Source organism: Zootermopsis nevadensis, unplaced genomic scaffold (assembly GCF_977971745.1).
Source record: "Zootermopsis nevadensis isolate Lab colony 2312 unplaced genomic scaffold, Znev_1.0 Znev_ptg000016l, whole genome shotgun sequence".
Classification (NCBI taxonomy): domain Eukaryota; kingdom Metazoa; phylum Arthropoda; class Insecta; order Blattodea; family Termopsidae; genus Zootermopsis; species Zootermopsis nevadensis.
Genome location: NW_028259148.1, coordinates 12,381,016 through 12,405,528, shown reverse-complemented (window position 1 = coordinate 12,405,528; position 24,513 = coordinate 12,381,016). Strand labels below are relative to the sequence as shown.

The 24,513-nt window shown below is 39.0% G+C and overlaps 1 protein-coding gene across 2 annotated transcripts in view; it reads left to right on the top strand.

Moving 5' to 3' along the window:
• The window catches only part of LOC110839985 (zwei Ig domain protein zig-8-like), a 338,556-nt gene that overhangs the window by 141,742 nt on the left and 172,301 nt on the right, over positions 1–24,513 (top strand). The gene's annotated exons all lie outside the window — the stretch shown is intronic.

The following is a 24,513-nucleotide window of genomic DNA, read 5'->3' as shown; positions in this document are numbered from 1 at the left end:
ATTGATTTTTTGAAGCATTGGAGATATTGTCAAAGTTTTCCGAAATTTTTGTTACATTTCCTGACTTTTGCCAAGAAAATGGTCTTTCTTGGATAAATCTAGTTGGCGTTTGTGACGGTACCACAGTCTCTCCCCCCACTGTGGGTACATGACATTCGTCAAAGACGAATCTAGCCATAATTCGGTCCTACTGCGTCATTTACAGACAAACTTTGGCTGTGAAGACTTCAACTGTTTAATGCGTTGAATTTGCTAATAAAAAATGCGAATTTTGTGAGGAAAGGTTAAAGTGCATGGCTTCAGCTCTTAGAGTTCATCTTTCTACTAGGTAAGGAATAAAAATTCTGTGATGCTTCCAAAGACAAAACGTTTCATCTTACAGTGACGTCCCTTTTAGATTTTTTGAGGCTATAAACAACCTCAGTTTTAAGCTGTAAGGAAGAAATGCAAACATACGATGTCATCAGAAATTTTGTGGAAAAATTTGGCTTTGAAGCGTCGATTTTAAGCTGAAAACGTCTCGTCGTTCTGTCGTCTCATCGGAGTCCTAGCTGAAAATGAAAATCTCTTTCACTGGTACCGGGAACAAAGGAAGAAAATTAAGCTTCATTCAGATTGCGTCGTTGAAGAGTTCATCTGCTATTCACCAGATGCCACTTTCGATAATCTTGTTTGGAAGTTGGTGCAAAATCCATTCAACATTTATGTGGATTCGTTGCCGAGTCATTTGCAAAAACAGGCCGTTAAACTAAAGTGTGATTCAAGTGAAAACAATTTCGAAACCATGAGTCTGCAGCAGTTTTGGATAAAGCTTCTCCCCATTTACCCAAAAGTCTGAAAAGAAGAGCTACATTTGATCGTTCAATTTCCTTCTACTTATCTCTGAAAATCTGGGTTTTGAATTCGCATTGTATTAGAAGCAATGATATGATAGGCTTGTCTTTTAGCAGGATTACAGTAAATGTGGCGTAATATGTACATTTCAATCGTAAAACATAAATAAAGAGACAACTTAGAAGTTTTATAGGCCTGCCTATGTGTAAAATGATAATAAAATTCATTTAAAATAAACGGATTGCAATTGTATGGATTGGATTTATCTGAATTTGGATGGGGAACAATGGAGAGCCTTTCGTTCCATAAAATCCGAGGAATTTTTGCCTAACTGAGCGACTACTCAACAAGGTCATGTAGTTAGTAAAACGATATGTTGCAAGTCGTATTAATATGAAAATTGTATAACATGATATCGGGCAGGAATTGCTTTTTTTTTCGAATTTAACATTTAAATTACGAGGCGCGTCCACAAAGTAAGTTTCCCACTCGTCCCACAGCTAGCAAACCTTATATTGCGCGAAGCGACTGTGCGTACGTGATAGAGCAATGACGTAGCATGGCGCATGCACTAACGGTACTTCCCGCGTTCTCACAGTAGCATCGTTGCAGCTGTTGAAGATGGAGGTTCTTATTCCAGCTCCCGCCGACTGTGAAGTGCGGTCAGTGATAACGCTAGGCCGCACACGGCTCGACGGACAGCAAGTCTCCTGCAGGAGTTCAGCTGGGAGGTGTTTAATCATCCACCCTACAGCCCGGACCTCGCTCCCAGTGATTTCCATCTTTTCCTACACCTCAAGAAATTCCTGTCCGGTCAGCGTCAGCGTTTTGAGAATGACAGAGAGGCGGAGATGGTTGTCACACAGTGGTTCCAATCCCAGGCGGCAGACTTCTACGACGCAGGTATTAAAAGTTGGTCCCACGGTATGACAAATGTCTCAATTCCGGTGGCGAATATGTTGAAAAATAGCTGGACACTTGCTGTATCTGTTGCAATAAATATTTCCATGAAATTGTGTTTTGTTTCTGTAAACGGCCCCAGGGAAACTTACTTTGTGGACGAGCCTCGTATTTATTTATTTGTGATTATGTAACGACGTTTTCTGTAGTTGAGAATGTACAGTTTGAACGATACGGCGACTGGGTGATATCAGCAATGAAGTGGGAGCAAACCGGTTATAGCATAACGTGCCGCACCATCACATCAATTTCCTTGAGGTACTGGGGAAAACCACGTCAAGATATTCGGTTTCTGACTCCAGATTTGAACCCCGGAACTCCCGAATACGAAACAGGAGTGCTAACCACTCTTCAGTGACTTTCAATTAATAAGAAGATCACCTCCAATTTAGAATGAGAGGCGTGTATTCAGTTAAAATCGGAACCTTTTATCCAATCAGAGTGGAGTTTAATTGCAAGTTACTAATTAATTCTGTCCGTGCTGAGTCTGTCATAGAAATTCTCCCTTATTTTATATGATATTCTTCTGAGTTGATGAACTGTGTAGGTTTCGATTTATACAAACTTTTCGAAGGAACATGCTGCCTCAATTTTCAGCGGGGCTTTTCTTTGATTTTGCACCCAAACTGGCTCTGGGTCACACCCACCTATCTATCCCATGGGTACGGGGTGGTCTTTCACAACAGGTGGACATGGAATGGTAGCTAAAGCAGTGGACCTGACCAGCCACTTCCATGTAGTGCAGATGTTGAGAATACGAGGTGCGATCGGAAAGTTTCTAGACTGCGACTATAAAAACCCGTACACTTATCTCAGGTATTAAATTCATCCATCACCCTCGAAGTAGTTCCCCTGGGAGTGAACACAACGATCCCAGCGCCGCTGCCAAGCCTGGAAGCATCCCTGGAAATCTTCCTTTGTCAGCCTCTCAAGCACCATCTGCGATTCTGCCTGAATCTCTTCTATCATCTCAAATCTCCTTCCCTTTAGCTGAATTTTCATCTTTGGGAAGAGGAAGAAGTCACACGGAGCTAAATCCGGCAAGATCTTTGAGCTCCTGACAAACGAAAAGTCGATTCTGCTTCTGGTCCTCAGACATTAGCCTTGGCACAAACTTGGCTGTGATGCGTCGCATGTGGAGTTCTTCCTTTAGAATCAGCTGACAGGTCCCATAGCCTATCCCAACAATGTCGCACAAGTCGTTGATGGTACGACGTCGATCTTCGTGAATGGCCTGCCGAATCTTCGTAACATTTTCGGGCGTTGTGCTCGAAGATGGTCGTCCAGAACGCTCGTCATCATCGACAGAGGTTCGGCCATTTTTAAAACGTGAATGCCACACAAAAGTTTGTGCACGACCCATTGCGGACTCCCCAAATGCTTGCTTTAGCATTTCATAGGTTTCCGTAGCCGTTTTGGCGAGTCTTTGGCAAAATTTGATGCACACGCCATTCCGAAATCGCAGGAGGGTCGGTGTAATGCACTACCAAAACGCCCGTAACTAAGAAACAAATGCTAATTCGATGATGCCGGCTGGCACACTGATTCACTATGAATGTAGGCCGCACCCCCTAGCGGCAGAAGCTCGTACTACATCCGGTTCGGCCTCTATTGACACAGTCTAGAAACTTTCCGATCGCACCTCGTACGTGGAGCTTTACCTCCACTCCTCCGTAAACTGTCTTAATGCGAGGTGTTATTAGGTTTATATAATATAAGTAACTTATATGTTTTACAAACACGCTACTTTTGTAACGGAGAGGAAGAATGTTATGTAATATGTTTGCTGTAAGCAAGTTCTGTTAGCAGTGGAATTAGATCTGTAATAAATGAACGCCATACTTTCGAGAGTACAAAGTAGATGTCTGGAAACTCTCTGCTCCACAGTTGTTTATAAATCCCTAGTCCAGACGTCGAGTTTACTTCACTAAGTCGATTAATATCGATTCAAAATCCTATAATCCTGTTTTCCTGTTGTGTACTACGACTCTAAAATCTGCTTTTCTACGAACGTCATATGTAAAGTGAAATTTTATACTAATATATGCTGTATATTATAAAGCCTCTTCTTTAAAATCTGGAGTCCAGCGGAACGGAAATCCCCGGATAATGAATGATATAAACGGGGTCTTAGACGAAACACGCAAAGTGAACGCATGACTGAGATGCATTTTCTGTGCGTTTTTCCGTCAGAGTTTATTCTACAGCTCGTAACCACCCGACGGATTTCGACTAAACTTCATATGCAATGCAAGTCATTACAAGAATTGAATCTTGATCCGTTATATAGAACTTTCACATGAGAAACGTTTTGGAAAACTTCTTTTTACTAAATATTAATACAATAAACAAAATTAAAAATCTCTTAGAGTCTAAAACTTTGTTTGAAATGTTTTCTTTGTGATTAATAAATTAATACATTTACAAGAATTTTTTTTTTCGAACTCATTCCATACTTAGGACCTAATAATCGCTCGGGTATTTAAGTAATCCCTAACTTTCTGTGGCCCGAAAAAAATTATTATAAAAACCTGTAGTTGAGTCCAGTTCAAACTCCAGTATCTTTAATTGAAATCCTTTTATATCTAGTTCTTCCAAAGTTGTCTTTACGAATCAGATTTTTCAGACTAAAGCTTTATGTTAGTTTGCCCTCTTCCAATCAAGTGCATTACATCCTAGATATAATCACTCTGGAATATCTGATGGAAAGCATTAATTACTATGTTAGTACGTCATTGAAATGATTATGTTATTCAAAATATATTTCCTCCTTCAACTTCCTTCAGAATCTTTTTCCTCTCCCTCTCTCTGTTAGGTCCAAATATTCTCTGGAGCATTTTTTTTTTACCAAACACGAATCGAAATCTTTGTTAGTTGCATAGGGTTATACACCAAATTTGCTAACAACCCACATTAATACATTTATGTATATGACAGGCTTTGGTTAGTTAAGTATCATTTTTAAAAACAAATATTTACACTAATTCAATTGTATTATATTAATAACTTCTCAATGGTTACGTAACGTTTCTTTAGTTTCGAAATACATTCTTTATATTCTGAAATGTTTCAATTAATAAGTGTAATCCTGTTATTATTTAAGGTATCTATAAACTTACCATGTGTGTTTCGTAAATTAGCTACTGGTGTTACATTTTAAAATAAAAATGTTTTTAAGTACTATTTTAATTTTTCCGTCTTATATAATAACGTGCACTTTATTTATTATTTGTGTATGAACCGGTATCTTTGTCACATTAGATTAAAGTAATTGGTCTTTAAGGCAAGGCAGAAGTTTAACAGTGCATCTGGATATACGTATAAGCTACTCTTATGGTACTGTATTACTTAACCACTGTTCGATACAACTGGGGTGCATGTACCAGGCGAGTGTCTTCCACGCATGCGCGTGTAGACATGACAAATCGCCACACTGCGCAGGAGACTCGAGGAACAAGGAACGGGCAATATGTTTCTCTTGTCTCTGCGGAGACTGCGATAAATATCGAGATCCAAACTAACAGATCCGGCTAGCACTTAGTGAAATGGACAGAGACTCTCGCCCATTGCAGTAGACACATTGCCACATTTCGTTCCAAATGCACATTATTCTTTTCATTTTTGACGACATGGGCTGAAACGAACACCTGCAACACAACACGTGTTGTTGAATTTCATTTTTGCTTTACGTACGGTTGCAGGACAAAATCGATTCAAAATTAATAAATCCTTCGAAAATGTGGGGGGGAGTTAAAATATTTTGAAAGACAGTAGTAATACATTAAAATTACATTAACAAAATTAATCAAAAGCGTGTCAAATTCGGGTAATACTTTGCCACAATTCACCTTGTATGCCACGGTGGTCTAGTGGTTAGAACGTTGGCCTTGTAATCCTGGGGTCTCGGGTTCGATTCCCGGCGGTGCCCGAATTTATAACTTGTGTTGGGCAAGGCCGTGGTCTAGGCAACACGGGGGCTTCCCCGGTTTCTCCGTGGCATCCATTCACACACAGAAGAAGGCAATGGCAAACCACTTCTGGATCATCTGCCAAGAACGTATATGAACAGGTCCCAGTCCGAGAAAAGGATGGAAGGATCCTGTTCATATGGACCTGTCGGCAGACAGAACACTACAAATAAATAAAAATAAATATAAATTCACCTTACAATTCTTTGTCTTCCCTTCTACTATCTAAAACAATAAATATTTAAATAAGCAAGAATTACAAGCAACTAACTAACTCCTCTTGAGAATCTGATAGTCTCACACCATACAAAACCGCGGGCAAAATTACACTTGTGTTTATTTTAATCTCTTTTAAGCTTTTAGGCATCAAAATGGAAGACAAAGTATTCTGAATGTAATGACAGGAGGGATTCCCGGTATTTAATTGTCTCTTAGGTTATTCGTGAATGAAAACTTGTTGCTGTCTTTTCCATATGTTTCAATTTTGATTCATTAATTATTTTAAAAACAATATTTTGTATTGGCGTCTGGTGACAAGACACGAGCATATGGACCTACTCAACTTCTGTACTAATCCTGAAAGATCACGTAACTCAAGTATATTTTATTGTCGTCTTAAAATACATGATTAACCTGATTTCTTTTTCATCAGGCAAACTTTGTATACTCTTGAAAATTAAATTTCTTGCAATGTCGAAGTCTACAAATATGGCCCCATTATCATTAGTATTTTTATCTAAACACAAATTCCCATTTATTGTTTTGAAAATCACTTCCCCCCCCCCCCATTTTTATACTGAGATTTCCTAACAAATGTTTTACGTGGAACTTGGGTAATTGAGTGAATACACAATGTATTTCATCATAAAAGCTGTTCTTTGTGTCATTTATCATCAATTGTGGGTCCATGGCCGTTCAGAAGAATAATATCACACCAGAGGTCTCTTGACAGGCTATAACTAACAAACTGTATCCTGTATCTGATTTCCTTATATGCAAAGGATCGTTTCCGAAACGATAATTACAATTGTTAATTTTTTTAATTTATTTTGCTATATTTCAATAGAATAACATAAGCAACTGGTCCAGCCACCCTTGTACTACAAGATGTTTCGTATTTTGATACTCGTCTAGATTTTTGCTGTTTTCAAAGAATCTGAATTATACAGATTTCCGATATTTCAGTTTCAAAATTTTATTTCCATTTTACGTTGCTTTTGTTGTTTTAAAAACTGATCTGAGTCTGATGTCCTATTTTTTTCTGACATTTTGTAATATGATAAATTTTTACTGTGGATAATTATAATAATAATAATAATAATTCTCCCTTCTCCAAGCCTTTACGCTTGAGTGTCACCCCTTTTCGACTGTACACGACTGCAGATGCAGTGTATTAACAGTTACTGTTTATATCTGGAGGTCGTCTCTCTCATCCTCGTCTTTTGACATTGAGGGAATTAACTGTGTGATGTAAGAACTTTGGTAAAACCACGGTAAGAGAAAACGAGTGAACAGCTCAGTTATTACATTAAAAAGGTCTGTGTATTTTAAGTGAGTGAAATTTACGTAATTTCCTCAATAAAATGTGAAATTTGACTGATCGTGTATTACAGAAACACAGTTTCTGCTTCAAATTTCTTGATTTAAGCACTTAAACCAGGAGTCAAGTAAATAAGCCCATTCGATGTTCAGTTTGCAACAACGTCACTCAGGCCACTCAGAAACAGTGATTGAAGAACACGTAGTTTATTTATTGTACGTATTGGGAGCCGCCACGGTGGTCTAGCGGGCAGAACACTAGCCTTGTAATCCTGGGGTCCCGGGTTCGATTCCCGGCGGTGCCCGAATTTATAACTTGTGTTGGGCAAGGCCGTGGTCTAGGCAACACGGAGTTTTCCTCCGTGGCATCCCAACAATTACTCCATTCACACACAGAAGAAGGCAATGGCAAACCACTTCTGGATCATCTGCCAAGAACGTATATGAACAGGTCCCAATCCGAGAAAAGGATGGAAGGATCCTGTTCATATGGACCTGTCGTCAGACAGAACACTAAGTAATAATAAGATGAGGTGGTCTAGCGGTCAGAACGCTGGCCTTGTAATCCTGGGGTCTCGGGTTCGATTCCCGGCGGTGCCCGAATTTATAACTTGTGTTGGGCAAGGCCGTGGTCTAGGCATCACGGAGTTTTCCTCCGTGGCATCCCAACAATTACTCCATTCACACACAGAAGAAGGCAATGGCAAACCACTTCTGGATCATCTGCCAAGAACGTATATGAACAGGTCCCAGTCCGAGAAAAGGATGGAAGGATCCTGTTCATATGGACCTGTCGTTAGACAGAACACTAATAAAAAAAACGTATTGGGAGAGAGACTTGTTTCTCAGTTCACGTAATTTGTGCATTTATTTAGAATAGTTTAACTGATGATCTGTTAGCGGCTGCAGAAATTACATAATGAGCAGTGTCACAGTTTATATTCTTCAATATAATTACATTTTTCTTCTGCTCCTTTGTTATTTCCTCTCGCGTATTTCTGCTTTGTTCTCAAACGCCCGGTCGATTTACCCTTAGAACGAGGGACAAAGTTTGAAACCCATGTCTTATATAAATTGTCATATTCTGCATTGCTTCCGGAAGTAGAGGAAACAGCATCTGAGCAGAATAATAGCAAGCATTTTCTGCGTTATTTCCTGTTCACTTCATTTCATCGTTAAAACCACTGTCTTGTTCTTCGAGTTTTTCATAATTTTAAGACGTCTGCCAACTATTTAGTCCTTTATACTTTCTTTGAATTTTTTATATGTATTATCTAGATTTATATCTGTGGAAATTAAGTCTTTTTATAGCGGTACAGCTGTTGTAAATTGTGTTTTACGCAACAACGCACATGACGAGAAGGCAGTGTCTGTCTGTCCGTCCCCCACAGGGTATCTTAAAAAACCACTTCATGTTATTATAATTAAATTTTATGTTTGTGGTGGAGTGACACTAAAAATTCTCGCAGTCGTTGAAATCTGTTCGTGTCACTTCAGCGGAAACGTCACACTACTCTGAAATCCAACTTATTAAATTTAAAAAAAAAAATATTTGTAAATTGAAGCTCTTGTATCGATATATGTCATTTAATGCTAAAATTTTGAAACTGAAATTTCACGATACGTCTGCAAATTCATTTTTTATTAAAAACAAATCAAAACCTTTTTACTTTGCTAAGGAGTAAAATATTCCTCATGTTAAATTACTTTTTATTAGAGTCGTGAAATCTTACAGGATCAGATGAGCGTGAGATTTAGCACGCAATTGGAAGATGGGAAATGCGTTTTGTTACTTTGTCTCAAGGAGAGAGACACAGTGACCTTCACGCTTGGTGGGATAATTAATATTAAACTAAGAAGTTGAAGATGCCTTTTGTACTTATGTTAGAACCATGCCGTACCACAGAGAAGTAGTTTTTTGTTGGTTAGATTATAAGATTGTGTGAATACAACATATGTATTAAAATATATTTAGATATTTGACCTTAGTATCAACGCTGGACTTTACTCTACTAACTGGTCTACCATGGACGTCCAAGAGAAGTGTAGTCTTTAATTTCGTTCTTCTGTAGAAACTACTCATACGTCTCGGAAAACGTATTAAGATAAAGATTCCCGGCGGTGCCCGAATTTATAACTTGTGTTGGGCAAGGCCGTGGTCTAGGCAACACGGAGTTTTCCTCCGTGGCATCCCAACAATTACTCCATTCACACACACAGAAGAAGGCAATGGCAAACCACTTCTGGATCATCTGCCAAGAACGTATATGAACAGGTCCCAGTCCGAGAAAAGGATGCAAGGATCCTGTTCATATGGACCTGTCGTCAGACAGAACACTAAATAAATAAAATAATAAATGCTCTATCCTTCCAGAGTAGGCAGACATAATTCTGTCTTTGCTAAAGAGACATCTAGCATATACCGACAAATATAAGGAAATTATTTAAAACGAGAAGCTGAGAATAGGGAAAACTGGAGAGCTCTTTTTGGGCAGAGCAATGGACCTGTCGTCAGACAGAACACTGAATAATAATAATAATAATAATAATAATATAATTAGACGCCAGCTGTACGATTATAAATCTACGGTGTAGGCTTAAAACTTTGCATACCGTGTAGTGTATTAGAAAATAGAGTGAATAAAACCAACAACTATTAACACTACAATGGACACTATTGCAATACGCGTTTCGACCTCAAGAGGTCATCATCAGTGGCATCAGGGAAATTAATATATATAGTCAAATGGTTCGAGCAAATTTCATAATTAAAATGAAAGGTAATTGACAAGATGACTGCACTAGATGCTGTTATTTACAGGAGTAAAACTTTGCTCGAACCATTTGACTATATGTATTAATTTCCCTGATGCCACTGATGATGACCTCTCGAGGTCGAAACGCGTATGGCAATAGTGTCTATTATAGTGTTAATAGTTGTTGGTTTTGTTCACTCTATTTTCTACGGTGTAGGACTTAGAAGAATTCAAGTTCTTGATTCGTGTTGCTTGGAGTTTAATATTAAACAAAAATTTAATGAAACGATTTGTTGATCATCATTGCACGTACCTCATGAGAAAAAAAATGTTTCTTCAGCAATGAAATGTTCTGATAGTAAAACCAAACACCAAAAAACTCTTAATTATTTTCCAATCACCATATCACAATTTATAACTGTATATATTCTGCTGGAAATTCTCTGTACCGTCGTGTACTGAAATTTTACATGGGCTAATCAACGACGTTTTTGGGACAGAGGTTTTTATATTTTTATAAAATTAATAAAGTTTCAAAGACGTAAAACGGTACTGAAATCCTGGAGTACGGTTATCGAATACTTAGCTCGGTATTGCCCGCAACCTTCCTGCGTCCCCGGTTGCATTACCCGCTCTAGTTGTCCTTCTTTCATGGCGCCCTCAGCAGCGTCTCTCCCTGCCCCAATAAATCTGCTCCATTCTCATTACCACCCTAACCAGCACGTATGAACTCACTGGTTTCCCTCAGTACGAAGCTCCACTCTGTCGGAATCTTAATGCTGGGACGCCATTATCACTTTTAGAAAGCGAAACTGATTACTCCTTCTTAGACTGGCTTTCGACAGAGCCATTTTCGTCTGAGGTTTCAGTTTCTGACGGCGGTGAGTATAATCATCATCTGCGTCATTGTGGTGATGACCTAGGCAGTAAGCACCTCTGAAACGTCGCTAAACATCTACCAAATTATACGACGGAACTTCACAGAAGACAGTCCTCTTCATTCTCATGGGATTTTATGTTCGTTTTACAAACTCAAATACAGAGAGACGAGCCCGTATGAACTGTCATGGCGGAGGTTCTAAACCAGCCCAAGGCAAGTCAGTTCTTCGGTTTCTGTATTACGATCACAGAGGTCTTGCGGGGTCTGTGTCTTAAGAGATTTCCATCCCCGAGTGTCGGAAGTAAAGAACATGATTATTGAATAATCTTAGAAGCCTTCATACCATGTATTATTATTATTATTTAGTGTTCTGTGTGACGACAGGTCCATATGAACAGGATCCTTCCATCCTTTTCTCGGACTGGGACCTGTTCATATACGTTCTTGGCAGATGATCCAGAAGTGGTTTGCCATTGCCTTCTTCTGTGTGTTAATGGAGTAATTGTTGGGATGCCACGGAGGAAAACTCCTTGTTGCCTAGACCACGGCCTTGTCCAACACAAGTTATAAATTCGGGCACCGCCGGGAATCGAACCCGAGACCCCAGGATTACAAGGCCAGCGTTCTAACCGATAGACCACCTCATCTTATTATTATTTAGTGTTCTGTCTGACGACAGGTCCATATGAACAGGATCCTTCCATCCTTTTCTCGGACTGGGACCTGTTCATATACGTTCTTGGCAGATGATCCAGAAGTGGTTTGCCATTGCCTTCTTCTGTGTGTTAATGGAGTAATTGTTGGGATGCCACGGAGGAAAACTCCTTGTTGCCTAGACCACGGCCTTGCCCAACACAAGTTATAAATTCGGGCACCGCCGGGAATCGAACCCGAGACCCCAGGATTACAAGGCCAGCGTTCTAACCGCTAGACCACCGTGGCGTCATACCATGTAGTCGTACACAAAACATTTTTATTCACGAACACACACGTTTCTGTCCTCACAGAACCATCTACATTGTGTTTTAGACATGTTTTAAAGTTAACAAGGCAACTTGATGTAGAAAATTGTGGTAAAACTAGTAAAATCTAGTTCCCTATTTAATCATATGTATAAGTATTCAATATGAACAGTAAATGTGTTTGGCGTAGCCGGACATTTTTGAAGGAAGTCATTTTATAAACTTCAATTTTACAAAGAACATTGGGCTGGCTGCTTAGCTTGGTGGGGATTTCCGTTGAAGGTGTTTTGGTTCGTTCCACCCCACGCCATAAACTGTTTGCATCACTAACGGTCAATTCCTGGTCGAATTTCAGTGTCGCTCTGGATTACTGAAGATTTCAATAAAGTTTTTATAAGTAGCTTTTCCAAGAATGTGTCACGTTGAATGCATCCCAGTATCCAATGAGAAGATCTCATGATTCTGCTTACCGATAGCTAGCTGATAAGAAGATTAGTGAGTTGTTCGCGCGTATTGGTCTATGTACTGATGATTATCGAAGTTAAGGCGATAAGGCGACTGTAATCGAATATGGATTATTTCAGACTAATGGGTCTGTATTCGCAGATTTATGTACTTGTGACTCTGGTATTTAATGAAACCAATCATCTCCCAAATGCAAGCCTGTCTTGAAACCGCTGACTTGTGTTTGAAATTAAACTTGTTATACAGCGTAATAGATGTCAATCATACCGCCATCACATTAAAGAAAATATTTGTTCTCTGTAGTTCATACGTCCATTACAGCAACGTTTCGGCCAAATATGACCATCTTCAGGAAAAACAAAAACACTTGATTTTTTAGACTATTCGCTAAATGACATATTTGTGTATGTCGTACTTAACACGTGTGCCTTAAAACACTGCAGAGGGTGAACCGTGTCGAATGTTGAATGTTATCCATCGTTTCGGCAAATATTGCCATCTTCAGGATGGATTTAATGGTTGGATACCAGCCTTCTGTTCTAATCCCCCAAATAACACCACCAAATCCACTTTCTACCTACTAAGTACCGTAAAACGCCCAATTGCCACATCTTACCTTGGAGATGGCAACTGAAATGTTTGCCGAAACGTTGGGCAATCCTCAGTATTCGACGTGGTTCGCACCCCCTCCCCTGAACGCCAAAGTAACACAGTGAAATCCAACCTAAAGAAATATAAGGACAAGGCTTTGAAATTTGTAATTATTTTAAATAAATAACATACTGTAGTTTTCTGATGAATTAAATGCAATAACTAACTTTATAACTCGAGTACTTTAAAATGTAGTACAGTCTCATGCATAATTCGTTTTTGGCATATATTAATAATGTATTTATGATAATCTTATGTGTGTAACAGTAATATTATTTTAAATGTCTCTTGTCTACATTTAGGTCTATTTTTATGTGTTGTAGGTGTTGAACGTTATTGAGGGTGTTATTAGGATTATCCACGGTCACGCAGTTACATGTAGATTACCTGACATCACTCAAAATTTAAGTTGTTTTGAAAGGCAGACATGCGGACGGCCTGATTGTTGTACGTGGCCACAAGAGGGTGCTTACCTAGACGACATAGCCCAGGGTGTTTCATTCTTAGTCTAATGCCATTTAATTTCTGAGTCGTAATTAATATGATGGAAACTGTTAAATGTAGCGCTCGTAAGTAGATGAATTTTGGGGCTCTGAAGAACCTAGGTAGATTGATACACGTATGGTAATGTCACAGCTCGTAAGTTAGACGTTTCTATGATATGTGCCCACACAAATTTAAGACGCAAGATAAATCTGATGACTTATACTTAAGATATAAAAACGACTAGAGCGTAGCCATATTGTTATTTTTCGTATAATTTAATCTGATGAAAATTCGGTGTTAATTTTACGAATTCATAAATAATTAATGTTGTCGCTGCGTGACAATGTCGTGTGGGCAAAAGAAAGACATTGCTGAGTGGTGTACTATTTATACTGAATTTGAAAATATCAACTGTTCAGTTTTCACTTTATACTTTTTTTTCCAAATTTGTAAGTGTACTCTGTTAAGTACATAGAAGTTTCTCTTCGAATAGGTGTCATACTGTTGATAGATAGGGGGCCATGGGACGTTGATATAGCTACTGATAGGTTACACTACAATCAGCTGATCGACAGTTCATACAGCAGCTGATAAGAGGAAATAATATATTGCGATAATAATTCCAACATCAAGAAATTGTCTGAAGGTATTCATCTGTCAATGGTATCAGTGTTTCAACTCATATTACTGTGACCCACTTACACCAATACGAACCACGGTAAAAGAACGCTATTATAGTGGTTTCCAGTGGTAACCTTTTTAGTGTTCTGTCTGACGACAGGTCCATATGAACAGGATCCTGCGATCCTTTTCTCGGACTGGGACCTGTTCATATACGTTCTTGGCAGATGATCCAGAAGTGGTTTGCCATTGCCTTCTTCTGTGTGTGAATGGAGTAATTGTTGGGATGCCACGGAGGAAAACTCCGTGATGCCTAGACCACGGCCTTGTCCAACACAAGTTATAAATTCGGGCACCGCCGGGAATCGAACCCGAGACCCCAGGATTACAAGGCCAGCATTCTGACCGCTAGGCTTGGTAACTATTGTAGACAACTAATTCCCATAATGGCCACCTGATCGCAGCACTTCAATGTCCGCCTCACGACTTTGCTCATTCGTAATTTTGTTATCACAGCTCGAAGGATAATAAAAAGTACGATTTTGAGGTCGTACAGAATGGCACAACCTCCATATCAAATTTCATCCAAATCCATCCACTAGGGCGTAAGTTAAATCGACAGGACAGACATAACCGGCCCAAACTCAGAACGGTTACTGACTTCTGCACGTGTTCGTAAAAATCAATGAACGCGGGCGAGAGACTCAACAGTTCGGACAAGTCATTTGTTTGCCGTATAAAATGTGTCCAGTGAATCTGACATGCTATTAACAGGTGTACTGTGTGAAGTGTGAGAACATTGTAGTACGTTGAATTTAAAGCTGAAAAATAGGGCAACTGTTCATAATTGCTGTCATAAAGGCAAAATATCATTGATGCCTCATACCGAGCTATTTTGACTGACAGTGGAGGACTAAATGTTTTCGAAAAATATCCACTGCTTTTGCATCCTCTTTGTTTAAACGCAGACAGTGTAATTTATATCTGCTGTGAGGGTGGGGCTGAAGGGGCAAAACAGTTATAGAAATGAAGGGGTGGGGAAAATGAGAAGTTAGCGAGCAGGGGCGGAGTCACTATTAATAAATAAAGTTATTTATTATTCTAATACAATTTATTTAAATGTACGGGTGAACGGCTTCAATTGTCAATAATTTTAGTGTATAATTAAATCAGATTAATCCAGCCTATAAATCTGTACTTAAATAATATTTTATCTACGCCTAAGTCTTTGAAGTAATCGGACCTTTTCTTGATGAAATTTTTGAGTTAATTTCGCATCCGTGCTACTTTTCCCACCCATCCTATACTTGAATAAAAATTTACTTGGATATTATCCATCGTCTAGTAATAAAACGTAAAAAACGTAAAACGACGTTTCGGAGATGGGGCCCCATCTCCGAAACGTCGTTTTACGTCTAGTCCCGATGGTCTATTACAGCTCGTTCCACAGCTTGAAAACTCAGGCAATAGGCCCACACTCGTCTTCAGAGACTATTAGTCCCATGGACGAGTGACTCTGGCTTCTAAGTCAACAGCGGTGACGTACCTCAACATGGAGTGACATTATCAAAACAGATATAACGTGAACACATACTAATTTGTCCACATATTGGTTCCCTCATCAAATATTGTTAGAACAAGTTTTGTTTGATAGTTATTGAGCCCAAATCACTTTGAGACTGGGAATGTTTTACGTGTTTGTGATTCCTGTCCATGAAATACTTACTGGCTTTGAATTTACTATCAGTTACGAATCAAAAATAATATAAGACATTTTCTGTTTTATAGAATCAGTGGAATAAATTGAACTTAAAACGCACTTTATGCAAATAAAATCTAGCGGAAATATAATTCCTGATACCATTTAGCATGTGTTTGTTAGTTTGTTTATGTGTTAGCTTTCCTTGTGTGTGTGAAATATGCACGGTCAGATCAGAGCTTTAGATCAGGAAATATCCGGACATAAGAAAATTGCCTTCATTAGTATTCTTCACTGAAAGGTGTTGATAAGATTGGAATTGTGTAATCTTCACGCCACGTCACACAGGCCGATGTTGCACGGGTGTGATCCAAGGTAATTATTTCACGAGTAAGGTCCATCCCCGTCATGAAAGTTGCCTCTTGCCTGGGAAGAATGCCATAGACCAGAGGTGGGGAACCTTTTCAAGAAACTTCAATTAGATATACTTAAAAATATACATTATTTTGTAGAAATCTAACTACTATGTACTTAATAATTTCATAAAATGAAAACTATTTGTTAATTTTAAAGTTAACTAATCTTTAATGACTTTCTTTTTGTTGGAAATCATTTGAATGTTTGGTTGCAGCATGTATTAATAAAAATAAAAGGATTTGTTATGTAAAATTTGGATTCAGTCAAAAGGCCGCACTTAAGGACCGAGAAGGCCACATGTGGCCTTAAGGCCGCAGGTTCCCCACCCCTGCCATAGACAGACTCACATGGACGGACCCATAATAATATTAAAAATAAATTCCTTTATTAGAGTGTTCGCCAACAGCAAAGAGCCTGTATTATTAATAATATAATATCAATATTATATTTACATTTGAAATAAATACAAACTGTAGTTGCAGTAGATTCAAACCTCTGACCATCTACCTAAGAAGAAAGTAATTGTTCTTTGTTATTGTGTTAGCGTATCAGAAACTTATATTATTATAATGCGACATTAATAATAGATGGTGGTCTTATGGATTGTGACACCGTGTTTTCTTGTAGGTGGATTCCAACGTTTTCAAAGAAACACATGGGCTCCAAAATCCATCCTGTCAACACTGTCAAAAACTCAAATTTCGAATTAACAACACAAGATTTGTAGGACTGGGATTTCTGTGGCAGTAATGAAATAGACTGAGTTCTGTATCGAAAGACTTGTTCTTTGTACGTTCTGTTTGCTAGATCTGTAGACAGTTCTCTCTGCAGTGAATAGATATCAGCATTAATGATGGATGAAATATGTAAAATATGACGCCTTCAAAGTGCAGGGCATGCTTACAGCCTCGTGTTCAAGCAAATGCCTTTTAGTAATTCTATGCTGTGAGGACAGGCAGACCGGTATTCATGAGTGCTCTGCAATGTCAGTGTGGTTCTGTTGAAGGGGCTGAGGACAGGTCACGTCATTTATTCAGCAATCCATGTCCGTCCATACAAATCCACAGAATTCGCTCAGTAATTCCTACTCTCTTCTAGCAACTGTGATGTTGAAAGTAAAACACGACTCTTTCATCTGGCATCAAACATGAAAATTAAGATATAAATTAAAAACTGAATTTACTCCGAGACCAGTCAATTTACCTAACTTAAGACCAGGGTATGATAATTGGTCAGGGCTGTCGTACCCCTCGTAGGGCGGTGATGAATGAGTATGGAGCAAGGGTGGAATGGCGATTAGGAAGATCTCGGAGAGAAATATGCTCCAGTGTCGCGTCATCCACGATGAAGTCGGACAGGACTCGTTCCGCTTCTCCGTGTAGAGAAGACAATGTCTACCCTTGAAAATTAAGGCAACTAATCATATATCTAATAAGGTACATTAACTACTCCGATATACGAAGTAGATCAGTGCTTTAAACTTTTAAATGGTGGAGAAAAATCCGATTCAGTCATGTAACAGATCTTCGTGGTTTTTATCAACCTGTCAGGAATGATGAGAAACTTGATGGATTCTGGCAGTGCCAACGTTTTTCCAGATCTTTGTCTTAGAAGTCTGCACGAGCCCGGGCCTGATCTTCTGGCCTGGGCCTGATAGAAATGTTCGAATACGGATCGCTTTCAGGCTTGGTTCCCGCCTGGTACAAATGATTGTAATAAAACGTGATATGGAACATTTCGGGCTTTCGCGGGCCGTCTTTTTCGTAGTGATGTTCATGTTTTGCTCATGAGACATCAGACACCGGAAATAAATCCCACCGACATGATTTTGTAGGTATCTTCTCCCAGACCTAGTACGAAATAACACGTTACAAACTTGGCATCCGATATCACTGTTCCGTTCTTCAAAGTGCAGGAATAACCGCATATGTTAGTACAGCGTCGTTAAATTTTTCGTGTCATTCGATACTATCTGCAGTTAAAAAAAATCATGATTTATACAATATAATACCTCGTCGTGGTGATTGGATAGTTATCATCACACCAAAACATTACTCACGACGGAGATAGTAAGTACGTTTGAAACGTAACCAGACTTCTGTAATGATCTCACCTCATCCACCTTGAAAATGGCAGTTGCTGTGTTTGATGAAACGTCGGTAAACACCAAATATCCGGATGAGGCTATTGCCAGAAATTCAAAGTTATACAATAATCTTAATCGTGTCTTCTCAACGCCTCTTTTCTCCAGAAAGAGTCCCAAATAGGTCTTCCTGTCAAAATTTTGGAAAACTCGCATATTTGTCCTTCCTGCCATAATTAGGATTTAACTGTCATTCTGTATGAATTTTTTTTAAAAAAATATACATAAATATGTAATTAAATCAATCGATTCTTCCAGTTTCATAAAGGACGAGGAATTTCTGACTGCCCTACAAAGTTAACATCATGTAACAGAATCCTTGATAAGAAATATCCTCCTTTCATTACCGTGTTCACAAAAGCCTTCGACTGGCCTTTATCATGTTTTAGATTAATGCAGTCCACTTTCATTTGCTGTTTCTCTAAGATCAATTTTAATATTATCCTTCCATCTACGTCTGAGGTCTGATATGTGGTCTCTTCCCTGCAGACATTCTGCTTAACAGTTGTATTTATTTTTATAAGCCCATATTCCACTCTTTGATTTTGTCAATCTAGTTCGATTACATGAACTAAAAAGGCTTCTCGTTGTGGAATAATTTTCATCTATGCCCGCTCGTGTATTTCTTTCACAGATATTCGCTTAGCTTTCATTAATATTCTGTCTACCATACCCGGAAGTAATTAAAATTGGAAACTTAATTGAAATTGCAGGTTAGCCCAAAATATATATACCAAGTTTAATTCTTTATTTCACCTGAACGATTAGATATAAAAATCTAATTCAGATACGATTCAAATTAACATCTCAAACCATGTGTTTTACGATGTGTTAAGTTTGAATATTGGTTTCTGTCCTTGCTGTTGAAGGCCTGCAACTTTTGGAGTCATCGAAAGTTCTTGACTACGTCTCAGGTGGTGTGCGTGTCTGATTACACTTGGCTTTCAGGTGATCACATGTTCGATGATGTATCCGCTACCCGGTACTTCAGGTTGCCATATTTTGATATACGCAGAATCGTAAGAAAATAAATGACATTAGTACTAAAATTGTTGCAAGAACATTTATTCAGATAATGTAATCTCTCGTTGCGGATAAAACTGAGTTTCGACTTCATACGTACGTTTTTGGCCAGCCTGTAAATTTCAATTAGCTTCTTGAAAATGGCGATGACCCGATATACCTCACCATAATGGAAGCCTCATAGCCTCTAAGCGTATCCGACACAGCCTTCGAAAGTTTCACAACTAAGGGCCAAGGGCCAAGGACTCGATTAATAGGCAAGCCCTGAGAATGTTCTTTCTCTCAAACTCTACACAGAACTGAAATATTTCGAAACTACGGGTGTGTGGAAATTTTCGGATCGTTTCCGGGTTTGGAGGGGGGGGCAGATACCGATATCTTCTTTGCTTTAGAAGGAAACGAGTAAAGCGAAGAGGACGATGAACTGTTGTGGACAACCCTGACAAAAGATTAATCAAAAACAGAACAGGCCATCAAGTTGATTACTCTTGTAAATCGGATGAAAAACAAGTGATAACTAATTTCTATATGGAATAGTTTTACTATTTTTTTTAACGCTTGGACATCAAAATCATCACAAATAATCAATGCTCCAGCTACAGAGCAGATAAGATCCTTCAAACTGTAGCGTGTAACAATAATTACACATTGAGTTCTTCACAACAAAAGATCTGTTCATTTCACGCTGATTTTTCGATGTACAGAACGCAGTCTGATTTAACAATTCTGAATTCACGCAAGTCATAACAGTCATCCTTCATGCCGAAATTCACACTGCATTGAACTCTGTCACTCAGCTGACGCCTCGTGGGACACAGGGCTCGCTGGTTCACAGATGAATTGTACGCAACTTACCAACCAACCAAAAGCTAAAGGTGGTGTTCTGCGCACGCGCAAGACATCGTCCCTTGGTAGGTTACGCCGGTGCTGCCGTACGAAACGCAGTGCTGGAAACGGCAACTAACCGGCTTACGCTAACGGGATGTTTGTCGTGGCGGATAGCTTGAGTGTTCGAACGAGGGTCTGTTACTGCTGATGAGAGGTTATCCCGTCAGGCAACAGAAGGATTTCAACTGAAGGCCTCCATGATTAAGGAAGGCGGGCCGTGTCCATTTGTATTTTGCCCTGGCATTTGAATTTCAACTGAGGAAATCATGGAAAATATGTCAGGGTTGCCGAGTAGTTGGACTACTCGTTTCGCCGACATGACCGTCCAAGTTCTCAGTCAGTGCTCTGATGTGGTCGGCGAAGAATGTAATCCCCAGATCTTCCCTGTACCAAGATGCGTCTCCAAGCAGTTGGTATTTCATACTTCAGTGAATGTTCCAACGCTCTAGCCCACAGCTGAAGCCGCGAGCCCTGGTGACGCCATTTGGAATGTGGTAGAAGCTCTCAAAACCCGCATCACGATTACGTCACTGCAGCGTGGGGAGGGGACCACCAATTTCGTAATAACAATCCCGACAGGCTGTTATCAAGGTCCAGGTTCTTATAAGAACTTTGTGTCGTCCATATAGTTTGTTCGAAACAGTGGCTGGTATTTTACGTAAAGAAACGAAAGGTAATCTGTTAAATTTGTTAGATATGACCTCGCTTCATCACCGTCTTTGTAACTGCAGACACGTACAGAATATTCGTACAAAATTTGTACACTTGGGTGTATCTACCATTCAGAATTTCACATCCAAAGCCACAGTAGTTCATTGGTCATCGTCGTTAGTCATAGAGCTAATGACTTTTTGTGTTTTTACTCGAACTCCAAATCATTTTCCCAAAGAAAAATTGCATATTTTTCGACGTTTTATTACCACACGCAGAGTTAATACCCTACATTCAATGTGTTTCTATAACATATATTCATTTATTCGAGTTTAATTCTTACCGTCTTCAGTTTATAAATGAAAATAAAAGCAATGTGCTTAATTCAAAATCGCTATAAAGACTGCCGTTGTCCACGACGGAATCTGGCCGCTGAAGCCTTTAGTATGAATAGTCGGTGCTTTCCGCCACGTCAAAATTTCCGTTTGCGTTCACCACCTTTTATTCTGAAGTCACTGCGTACGCAAGGATGATGTAACGTAGAAAGGGACGATGTCTTGCGCTTGCGCAGGACACCGCCCTTGGTTAGCTGTTTGGTTGGTTGGCTGGCCTGGCCGCTGCAGTGGCAATGCTATCCTGATCCATATATTGTAATGTATTCCTATTTTATGGATCGTAGGCGGTATGAATTTATCCCAGGACGTCTTGTTTTCTAAAACAATAATTACAGAAGTTTTCTTGTTATTTTTATTTCTTGAGATTTTAATTTGCTTAGGGAACAATTACTTTAAGTTAATATTTTAGGTGAAACAACTAGATTTAGAGTAAATCACAAGTGTAAATAAGGGACGTTTTTTAAAAAATAAATAACAGCAATTATTTAGAGTAATTAAAAGAGTCTTTCACAAGACTAAAACAAAGGTTTAGAAGTGATAGTGGAGTGATTTCGTTGCGTATTATATAGGTACATCGGAAGTGTATTGGGTTTATAATAATATACATCGCAAGTTTTGCTTCAAAATGAAATAATTTTAAAAATACCAGAATGCTTTGCAATTTTGGATCTATTAGCGGTTTTCTTGTTTTGAGAAACACTTGATGCCATGAATCAGATTCGTTAAGTTACCACCAGTCGCTGAGGTAGTCAACAGATTCATTGATTCATACATAAACCAAAGTTTCATTGCCGTGTTAACAAAAGCGCGTCACAGATACTCATCGTGAGTCATTTCTTACATTCAGCCAACTGTAATTCTTATGGTAAGAGGTTTTTGGTCCCGTCAAATTGTCAAGTTAAAGGACCACCCTCTGTCGGCTGTCTGCGACTGGTTATTCAACAAATTCGTTTCTACCGTACCTTCCAAATTTGGAGACCGTTTTCTTCATCCAGAGACATGCTGTGTTAATAAAGGACACGGTTAAGCTATCAGATTAGACATTTATATTTAAGGAAACATGTGTAAGGACCATGTAACTGTTGGGACAGTCTAATGGAAACTGAGGCATGTAGTTGGACTATCGTTGTTAAATAATCAAAGAAGCAAGTAAGAACGATCCATACGTGCGTGTATTTCGCTGTTTCTGCCAGACAAGTGACCCACTGAATCGAGTGTCACACTTGAACGTCCTTGTGGATGTCAGCCCGAAGATAATTAACCCTTTGAAGCCGAAGATCGTCTGAATATTATTTATGAATTCAGTCCGTACCGCGAAGAAAACACTACACCTCACCATTACGAAAATCAGCTGGTTAACCCTTTGAAGCCGAACCTCGTCTTCATAATATTTACGAATCCAGACCGTACCGCGAAGAAAACACTCCACTTAACCATTAGAAGTCGAATCAGGCGGTACCACATAAGATTTAACATCACGGTCAAAGCCTTAATGTAACGGGGAGAATAATAAACCCACTCAGATTAAAAATACTCGCTTATAATCGGAGAGAGTCGTGGAAGTATCACATATGTAGCATGTGATGCAGTCGCAGACTCTGGAAAGATAGAAATGTACCTATTCAACTTTCACACATTTTGTATTCGCCACTGCACGGATTCCGGCCAGAATATTTGTGTTTACATCCAGATGAAACTACACCAACCGACACGAAGTATGGTGGCTGAACTTTGGACGCTTCTGCGCATGTACTGTCACGTGCCTGCGCCAGCCAATCAGATTCAGTCACTTGCTATACGCTCGCTCAGATAGTTGGTGTATGATGTATTCAGATACTTAAAGCATGAAGCAGACGGAATGCCAGTCCACGACTTCGCCAAAGCTCCCGAACGTTCTGCTGAAACGTGGAATTTTAAAGGATTATTAGCGAAGGAAACGTCGAAGTTTGCATTTCTCTCTCTCTCTCTCTCTCTCTCTCTCTCTCTGCGTGTCGCCCGCCTTTGTTCCTGTCGGCCACTTTAGTTCACATCATCAAACACTATGCTTTGGAATCTCTTTTAATATTATACTTCCATCAAGATATAGGTATCCACATTAATCTATTCTCTTCAAGTTTTCTGACCGAAATTTTGTATTAATTTCTGATATATCAAATGCATGGTACTTGTGTACGCATTTCATCACATTAATGAAAAATGAAAATTATAAATGGTCACTTTATTGAAAACATTTCAGCCTCCTCTTACCTCATTCTCATAATCACCCTAATCATCCTGTTACAAACATCCTCTACCTATTTTCCTTCCTTAAAGCCAGAGACCACGTTTTACACCCATATAAAATTAGAATTTTATTTTTTTAAAACTTTATGTTTCCCTAAATCAGATGAAGGGGCAAAAAATTCTGAACTGTAATTAACTTTATTCCCCTTAATTTAGTATAATTTTAATTTCCTCATGAATGAAATTCTGATTTGCCAACGTCGTTCCCAAATATTTGAAATTTGTCGAATGTTTAAAGGATTTTTTTTAGCTGACTTTATATATTATGATTTCCTTCTGCAGTCTGGTGGCGAAATATGGACATGTATTAATGTTCCCTGTGAAACTCAATGTAAAACATAGCTCACAACCTTGTAAATTTTCCCACTACATTTAGTGTATATCCACATTACAAAGTTTATAAAAAATCTATTAAATTGTTGGGAAATAAAACAGCCAGACGCACATGACGCGTTCATAGCTTACGAAGAGAGACTACACATTATTATTTTATACACGAAATGATAAATCTTAAAGGTGAAAACAAAACAGGAAATGTAAAATAATTGGAGAGAAGGAAACTGGAGTGGAAAATGGCGAATCGATGGCAGTTCCGTCCAGCAGACCGTGACGTAATGAAAGCTGCAAGGTCGAATGCCTTCTGGAAGTCAGGTTTATTCAGCGTGGATTCCCGTAATTATGCAAAAGGATCTTTGCTGTTAAAATCTAACAAAACATTCTACTCGCGTAGACGATGCCAGTGAATAAGCAAATATTGTGTGGGTATTCAAAACGACGACCGTTAGCTTCGTGGGACAGAACAGCCTGACAACAATTGGCCACCAAAGTTACTGCTTTGTACACATTCTATACGAGAGTGTCCCAGAAAGATGTATATATATTGTAATACGTT